The sequence below is a fragment of the Penaeus vannamei genome, chromosome 25, assembly GCF_042767895.1.
Source record: "Penaeus vannamei isolate JL-2024 chromosome 25, ASM4276789v1, whole genome shotgun sequence".
In the NCBI taxonomy this organism is placed as follows: Eukaryota; Metazoa; Arthropoda; class Malacostraca; order Decapoda; family Penaeidae; genus Penaeus; species Penaeus vannamei.
The window spans coordinates 31,398,015-31,408,014 of NC_091573.1; the positions used below are offsets into that span (position 1 = coordinate 31,398,015).

The 10,000-nt window shown below is 34.8% G+C and overlaps 1 protein-coding gene across 13 annotated transcripts in view; it reads left to right on the forward strand.

The window, feature by feature from the left end:
• LOC113822997 (bestrophin-2) overlaps positions 1 to 10,000 on the forward strand; it is a 30,479-nt gene that overhangs the window by 4,382 nt on the left and 16,097 nt on the right. Inside the window, exon 1 of one of the 13 annotated variants that reach the window (XM_070139468.1) lies at positions 1,732 to 1,843. The exons of the other annotated variants lie outside the window; for them this stretch is intronic. The gene's annotated coding sequence lies outside the window, so the exon portion shown is untranslated. Of the gene's footprint in view, positions 1 to 1,731; positions 1,844 to 10,000 lie in introns of those variants that run through there. 13 annotated transcript variants of the gene reach the window in all.

Here is a 10,000-nt window from a genome sequence, read left to right on the forward strand (position 1 = left end):
AAGGGGAAGCAGGGACGGGAAGGGGAAGCAGGGCAGGGAAGGGAAGGGGAAGCAGGGAAGGGAAGGGGAAGCAGGGAAGGGGAAGCAGGGCAGGGAAGGGGAAGCAGGGCAGGGAAGGGGAAGCAGGGAAGGGAAGGGGAAGCAGGGCAGGGAAGGGGAAGCAGGGAAGGGAAGGGGAAGCAGGGAAGGGAAGGGGGAGCAGGGCAGGGAAGGGGAAGCAGGGATGGGGGAGGGCAGGGAAGGGGAAGCAGGGATGGGGGGGGCAGGGAAGGGGGGGAATGGAGCCAGCCAAGCGACGGAAACGGACATGTCGGAGCTTGACGTCCCTGCTAGGAGTAGATTATTATTATTATTACTATTACTATTACTATTACTATTACTATTGTTATTGTTATTGTTATTGTTATTGTTATTGTTATTGTTATTGTTATTGTTATTGTTATTGTTATTGTTATTGTTATTGTTATTATTATTATTATTGTTATTATTATTATTATTATTATTATTATTATTATTATTATTATTACTATTATTATTATTATTACAGATGTTAGCTTTATGGTTGGTAATGAAGATGATGGTGATTTTGATAATTATGAAAATATAATCAGATAGGAGTAAGAACAACTGTAATGATAATGGTAATGATAATAATAATGATAGTTTTGATTAGAAGAGTAATAATGATGGTAATAATAGTAATAATGATGAAAATAATAGTAATAATGATGGAAATGAGGATAATAATGATAATATGATTATCGTTTTCATTAGTGTTAACATTATCATAATTGTTAATATCATCATCATTGTTATTGTTATTTTTGTTATTATTATGATCATTATTATTATAACTATTATTATTACTATTATTACTGCAACTATTATTATTATTATTATCAATATCATTGTTCTTATTCTTATTATCCTTATTATTATTATTATTATCAGTATTTTTCATTATTATCAGTATTTTTTATTAGTATCAATATTATTATTATTATTATTATTATTATTATTATTATTATTATTATTATTATTATATTTGTTATCAACATTATCATTGTTGTTATCAGCTATTATTATTGTTATAACTATTGTCAATATTATTACTGTTGAGCTCGATATTGATTCGACACTTAAAAAAGATGCATTGTCTATAGTTACATACATATATGGACCTCGCTGAAAAATTTCTTAACGTATTTTCATTTTGGAGGTATATCAACATAGCAAAATTTAGTGTTGTAACAAATAGACTAAATTATGATCTATAAATGGTTGGTTGGTTTAAATGTTAACAATGCACTGGAGGGGGGAAGGGTGGGTGGGTGGTGGGGGGGGGGGGGTAACAGGCAGTTTCGGCCTCGCGGTTCCTCGTCAGACGAGTCCTGACTTTCGCAATGATCACAAATGTAATTGCTCGGTATTAAAACGTTTTGCCCGAAAATTAAGGGGGCCGTCGCAACGAAAAAATTCAAAAATTCTCGAATTAAAAAAAAAAAATCTGTAATCTAGTGGGCTTTGGCAATCTCTTGACGTACTATTTTTTGCTAAATATGTAAAATTAAAGGAGTTATGACTAAATCTCTGACCGCCCCCCGCTCCGATGTTTACATTGTCGCGTCCGTGAAAATTTACTCAACAAATTTGTTTGTTTCTTTTGTATTTTCTTCGGTTTATTTTGGAATTCTCTGGTAGCGAGCTGGCAACTCTGTTTACCAATCAGCTGATCGCGAAGACTGCGGCTCTGGGAGACAAAACTCCACCAGAAAATCAGAGATACGGTTGCCAGCTCCTAGCTCCATGACACCATACCGCAGACGTACGGCCTCATCGCACAGTAAGGGTACACTATTAATTGTATAAGTATGTTTAGTATATAATAGACGTAATATGATAGGAAATACTTCTAAATCACAGCAGTTGTTTATACATTTAAATACCTCACGTCGTCAGGTTAGGCCTTACAAACCATGTGCTCCAACGGGAATTTCTACAATCATTTGCAGTTATTACCATTAGTACTTTGCAAAAGGGGGGGACCATGTACCAGCTACACTTCAGAATACCATGTGAACGCAATAGAATGCAGCAAGATTGCCACAGAGATTAGAATTCTAAAAAAAGAAGAAATAAAATCGAGGCAAATCCAAAATTTTGGAGACCGTTATCTCAAAACTACTTTTGTCAACATTTGTCAGCATATTTAAAATTCATCCATAAATGATTGGGCGATTCTAATGGGGTTTGGATCACTTAAAAGCTGAATATATTTGCGGTGATTTTCTTAAAGAAACTTTTCTTTTTAGTTAATAGTAGTCCATATTATCATATCGTGGTGTTCATAAGACTAGACATTTAGAAAAAAAAATCTCACTAAACTAAAACGAAATTTAAAACTCCGGTTTTTGCAAATTTTAGGTATTGCTTTAGCCTATAGGTGGTAATTTTTTCAACAAATTTGTTCAATGGATAAATGCCATTTTTAAGAGGCTGTGATTGTTCAAAAACTTTTTTTCGTTAATAACTTTATTATTTATTAGCCAAGTGATACGAAACTTGGTGGTGGTTATCACTTTATATATATGTATAACTTATTAAAAAATCACGAGTATCCGATCGTAACTGACGAACTTTAGGCATCTTTTCCAGAGGTTACGGGAAACGCGACACCTCTTGCGCGACAGGAATCGAGCAGACGGTGAACTTTAAATGAGTTGCCAGATGCATTCCTCCTACTTTGGATATTTCATGCATATTCGTACTTGTACTGGATATCTATAACACAGCACTGCCCACCATAAGATATCAAAAGCCATCTTGGATATCTTATTCCAAAATATTGTTTACCTGTTGGAAAAATAACCAGTACAGCAAAATAGCAAGCTGTCAACCGCGATCATTCCCATTACGTCACAGAAATGGACGGAGCTTAGAGGTCTGTCTCGCCTCCGATCACGAGACACTTTGTGTCGCGGAGCGTTTCGCGACACTGGATAAGTCAAAATTGAGTTTTCTGAGGGTTTCCTTATGATCCAAAACACGGGTGGTTGCAGGACTACCCAAGATGTAATAAAGTTGATTAAGCTTCAAGGTCATGTCGTGGGAGAAAAATTATGAAAGAATTGTGTAGTCTTTACTATACACCCCTTGTAATGTTTACATGTAGAACCCTGCGTGCACATGGTGTGAGGTAAAACATTTGCCGTGATATGTCTTTGTGTTATTAATCATACGAACTTCACGGAACTTTACAGTGTGCGTTACACTTTTGATACAAAAAGTCATAGTTGTGATGTTAGATGTACAAACCGCAAGGTTGGAAAAATTCTTCGTTGATTTTTTGTGGTTTGCCAAAAGGGAAAACAACCGAAAAGTGGAGGGAAGCTTCGACACACGAAATTCGAAGAGAAGACTGTATGACTTGGACCTATTGCTCTCCATTGCTTATATTGATAGAAGTGGTGTCAAAAAGACCGGTGATGGGCCCTGGTATGCGCTTCCTCCCATCTTCATCACCACTGTCCTGCCACATTGGGAAAGGCTAGATCAGTAGCAAGTCAAGGTGTCGTGGCGTCTGTTCTGATGATTGTTCAATGAAAATATATCCATTAAAACCAATATTTTCCATCCTTTTTGAGAATTGAAGAGACCAAAATGATCGACCATATTCACAAAGCATCCGTAACCTTTGTGACATCAAAATAAAACCCATGTGCTTTTTTTTCCAAAAATAGAATCAGACAGTGTGACACCTCCTCGAGTTGCTACTGATCTAGCCTTTCCCCTGCTACATTATTATCAATGACATCGCCATTCTCCATATCTACATAATATGTCAGATCTAAGCTCGTAAACACTGGTGCCTGTGGATAAATTTCATATGATTTTTGCATCTTTTCATGAGAGATACGGCTTATTCCAGAAGTCTTACAGCGGAGGTATTTTTATTTATTGGGAGGAAACCGTGTTTTTTTTTTTTTTTTTTTTTTTTTTTTTTTTTTTTTTTTTTTTTTTTTTTTTTTTTTTTTTGTCTGGAGATATATATTGCGCTGAATGTCATTACCTGGATAAAGGATCTTATACAGTATTGTTATTGTTACTGTTATTATCATTATCATTATAGTTCTTATTATTGTTACTGTTATTATATTTCTGACCATCGTTATCATGTTTGTTATTATTATTATGATCATTCTTATTACTATTATCTTATTATTTTCAATATTATTGATAGTATTATCATCATTACTTATTAATGATCATGATATAATTGTTAGTAGTATTAGTATTATAATTGTTATTATTATTGTTATCATTTTTACTTCTATTATTATTGTTATCATCATCATCATCATCATTATCATTATTTGTAGTCGTAGTAGTATTGCTATTATTTTTTTTCTTCAGTTATTGTCATTATAATAACTGTGATCATTATTATGAGCACTATTGTTATTGTTGTTGTTATTATTATCATTATCAACATTATATTATTATTATTATTGTTATTATTATTACTACTAATATCATCATCATTATCATTATCATCATTGATATTGTTATAATTGTTATTACTATTATTATTATTATTATTATTGTTGTTGTTATCATTGATATTATTTTTCTTATTGTTATTGTTATTATTATAATTATTATTGATATCATTTGATGATGATAATGATAATGATGATGATTATGATGACGAATTATATTCTTATCACTGACATTATACCCATTACCATGATCATTGTTATCATCTTCATTATTATTGATGTTACTGTTATTAGTTATCTTTTTTATAGGTATTATGATTTTTATTGTTACTATTATAATTATTGTTATTAACATCATCATCATTATTATTATCCGGACATTTCTGATGGGTTCATTGCGTGGGAAGCGCAGTCGTATCCAGAAAAAGGAACACCAGGGATAGGATCATCATATTTATTGGGCGACGTTTCGGATTGATAAACTTAAATCCATTCTCAAGCCAATCTAATGGGAGAAAGTACACTATAAGGAAACTATAAGATAACATGAATATCCTAAGGGGGCGTTGCAGAATTAGATAACTTGAAATAAACTAATAAAACGTTTCATAATAATAATAATTATTATTGTTGTTGTTGTTATCATTATTATTATTACTATTATTATTATTATTATCCTTATAATAATAATAATGATAATAAGAATAATAGTAATAATAATAATGATAATGGTTATTATTATTATTGTTACTATTACTATTATTATTATTATTATTATTATTATTATTATTATTATTATTATTATTACTGTCATTATTATTATTACCATTATCATTATTGTTAATAGTACTATTATCATTATCATGATTATTATTATTATTATTATTGTTATTATTATTTATTTTTAATTGTTACCATTATTATTATCACTGTTACTGTTATTATTATTATTATTATAATCATCATTAGTATTATTATCATTATTATATTTATTCATATTATCATTGATGCTATGATTATTACTTATGATTATTTTTACTATCATCATTATTATTTTCATTATTGTCTATGTTATTACCATCTTTTTTTTCTTTTATCATTATCACCTTCGCTTTCATTATTGTTGATATTATTTTTATTATTATCACTATTGTTATTATTATTATTAATATTATTATTATTAATATTATTATTATTTATGTTATTATTATCTTCATATCATATTATTACCATTATCATCAAATATTACTATTGTTTTCATTATAGTTGCTTCTTGCTTATCAGTTTTTTGCCAATGGGATATTCTTTCTGTTCATTTGTTCATTTTGTTCATTGATGAACATTTACTCAACTCCTTTACTATTATTAACTACAGTCTGGTTAACTGCACAGCATTATCATGCACGAGCTTTGATTCATTTGATATTGTATCACATTGCAAATATGCGATAGAATTGAATGTGGGATTGAATAAAATTACTGCCATCAACATCATTATCATCATCATCTTTATCATTATTATCATTGCTATTATTGTTATTACTAATGTTATTATCATTGTCTTTGTTATCATCATTATCATTGTTATTATTCGTATTATCATTATTGTTATTTCTTTATTTTTTATTATTATTATTTCTTTATTTTTTATTATTATTATTATTATTATCATTATTATTACTGCTTTTATTACTATTATTTTTTTCTTATTATTATTATTACTATTATCATTACTATTATCATTATTATTATTATTATCATTATTATTACTATTATTATTATTATTATTATTATTATTATTATTATTATTATTATTGATATTATTATTATTATCCTTATTATTATTTTCATTATTATAATTTTCACTATTATTTTTATTTTTATTATTATTATTATTATTATTATTATTATTATTATTATTATTATTATTATTATTATTATTATTATTATTATTATTATTATAATTATGATTATAATTATACTTATCATTTTTATTGTTGTTACCATCACCATTACCATTTTTATTATTATCAGTATATAGTACTATCACCACTATAATGAATACTGTCATCATTATTAGTAGTAATATGATTATGATAGTTAAATTGTTTTTATTATTGTATTCTATCCTTTTATTAATTTTCTTATATATATTTATGTGGTTTTGGTACAAAGAAGCCCGTCGGATAACTGCATAATCCTCAGACAAAAGAAAGGAAATCTCTAGTCAAGTTACAGCTGCATAAAGGCCTTCGCAATCACCCAGTGAGTAGCACTATAATCCCCCGAGTCTCGCGAAGGAAAGGCATGTAACTCAGGACTTTGGAGTATTCCTGTCGTAACCTTCTGCCCAGCTGACACTTAATTAACGGTGTATATTTTAATCATGTGGAGCGTTTGCATTCTTTCTTATGTGATTTCCTGCCTTAAACACAGCTTTGGTATATTTTCTCAGGGATTTGAATCGTGGTACTTCTGAGTCTAGGCTGAGTTGCCAGTTTTTTTCTTTCTTTCTTTCTTTCTTTCCCGTGACAGTAAGACTGGTGACTGCGAAGGCCTCGTCCGCTTGGCCTGGGAGCCTACGTGCGGTGAGAGCGATGACCAGGTTATGCTCCGGAAACGCTATGGGAGTCGGACCTTTCATTTTTTTTCTTTTTTTTTTGCGGTAAATTCCAAGCTTCGACGTGGGTCAGGCGAGCGTTGTTGAGCGTTGCTATTTGTTTCGAGATTCTGAGAGCCAGCGATTTCAGTTCTCTTGTGCAGTGGCTGTTAGCATTCGCTGTACTACTTTCTGCATCTCTGTTGCGAAATGCGTTATTTCATTATATGAAATAATGCATAAGGCCACAAGCCTTGTTTTTTCTCTAGATGAAGTTTTATAATTTAAAACATTATTTCGATTGTTTTTTTCCACTATTTGACAGCATGACTCATTTGCAAGGCATGAAATATCGAGAAGGTTCTACAAGACCGTGTAAATGCATATAGAATGAAAGAAGAAAGTCAAATAGAGGTTGTACATTACTCTACCGCGCAGTTTCTTTTACTTAAAATATACTACCATCTAAAAAAATTACTTCTAGCCTTGTCAGAGAATTTCAACTATTTGTGTATGACATTCCTTCATAGCTACGGCTTGAGGAGAGAAATGGGGAGGAGGGAGGTTTACAAAATACAGAAAAGACATACCTCTGAGGGTGGCTCTCTCTATCTCTCTCTCTCTCTCTCTCTCTCTCTCTCTCTCTCTCTCTCTCTCTCTCTCTCTCTCTCTCTCTCTCTCTCTCTCTCTCTGAGTCAAAAGAGAGGGGTGTGTGCTATTAATTTAAGGATCGAACAACGTACCCGCGACATGGACCCAGCTTCCTAGCTGAAAGATTAGAGGAAATTTCTTCCGATTTGGCTGCTACTCGAAACAACCCCAGGTCCCTCCCCCCCCCCCCCGCCCCATCCCAAACTATTTTCTGCGTCACGCTCGAACGAAAAATATCTGGATTGCACCGGTCTAGTTTCGAAATTGACTAACCCGGAGTCAAGAATTCAGTGCGCACCTTGTGTAATAAGGGATCCGAGTCGGCAGCGGTGACGACCTTCGCTTCAGGTTAGCGAAGAAACCCAATCGAGCGGCCCCACCCCCCCTCCTCCCCCCCGGCCTCAGAGGTCTCCCTTCTCCCCCCCCCCCATTACCCTCCCGACTCTGTGGGTGCTTCCCTCTCCCATGTTAGCGTCTCCCTCTTGTCCCCTTGGCTTCTTGGCGGGGTCCCGACCCTCCTGTCACTGGCATTCTCCCTCCCTCCCTCATCCTTAGCCTACCCCCGCGTCGTGTCGTGTCCTCCCTCCCCATTTGGTTCTTCCCTTGTTCTCCCTTCCGCTCCCTTAGTGCCCTCTCTCCCTATAGCGTTCTCCCTGACCCTCCCTTGGAATTCTCCTGCCCCCCTCCCCCTTGCCGTTCTCCCTCCCTGTCGCTAGAACGCCTCCTCTTCCCCTGTTCTTCCTAAAGTACTCCTCCCTTCTCCCTGCCTCGCCCCCCCACCCCAAACTCTGCGTTGGTCTAGGGCAAAGGGAGTCGCCGGCCGCTCGTGTGTGGCGGCCGTTGTGGAGGGTTCAGCTTACGTGTGGTAATCAATTCGGTATTGGAAACGGATGCACAACTTCTAGGAATTTCCCTGTGCCTGTTGTGTTATAAGTAAGGGAAACGAAGGGATTACATATCAGGACCCGTTTTCTTTCTATTCCCAATATAAGTAAACATCCCAAAGAAAAAAAAAAAAAACGGCGGTTCACAGTCGAGGGCTTGGCAAATAGTGGCAGGCTGTGTTTTCTACCGGTATGACTTAAGATCAAAATAAGGTTCATCTGTACGTCTGTTGAGGTTGTTGCGCGAAAGGTGAATATAGAGAGGCTCTAGATATTGATATAGACGAGAGTGTATATACGCGATGCAATTCGTACAGAGTGATTTTAAACCTTTAGGCAGTTGCAACCCTTTTCTCACGCCTCAGACGCGTCCGCGACTCCACCCACATCAGCCATGTTCTTTAGAATTCTAATTATATATCTTTTGGCCAAGAGGCAGAAAATGTTTAGCAGCCTGTACGTGTTTTATTAACTTAATTACAATATTCCCTAAAGACTCGGCTTCATTGTGCATCCTTGATCCCATAGGACTTGCGACTCATCGGTCAGGCACCTTTGTGCTATTCAGTACCTAAATGCAGACGCACTAGCAGTTATGACTGATTAAACAATGGTAAAAAATCACTGTTATAAGGTTATGGGTTCAATGATTATTTTTCATTTTAGAACGGTTTTGTTGCATAGCCTGTATTATCTGATTTGAACATTTGGAATTTAACCTATTCACACACGCACTCTCTCTCTCTCTCTCTCTCTCTCTCTCTCTTTCTCTCTCTCTCTCTCTCTCTCTCTCTCTCTCTCTCTCTCTGTCACACACACACACACACACACACACACACACACACACACACACACACACACACACACACACACACACAAACACACACACACATATCTATCTGTGTAGGAACTGTGTGGTGGTCGCTAAAGAACTGGACTTACCGTCAGTCAATAGCAATATACAGGCCTATAAATCAGTACCTCGTTCGGCATTAGGCTCTGACAACGTCTGACTTGACCACACGTTTCCCATGCGCTGCCAACACTGAGTCAGTTACAGAACTTGGCTTGCAAGGCCCAACACTCCTGAATGTTTCATGGGTTCTCTAAACATCAGCAGAATGTTTTTGCATCTCAACGTAAAACTGATGATTATGTTCTTAATATTTAAAAAGATTCCCTGGAAGGAAGGAGAGTTGCGTGACGAAGTGTAGCTTCAGCCTGGTCCGCTCGTCTTGGAACAGAAACATTTGGCAATGTGTTTACTTTTCAATCACGTCCTAACGGAAAATATTATTACGTACCTACATCTTGCGGCTAAAGTGTTCCCAACTTCCTTTCATCCGTTTACAAGCTCCGAGGAAGTG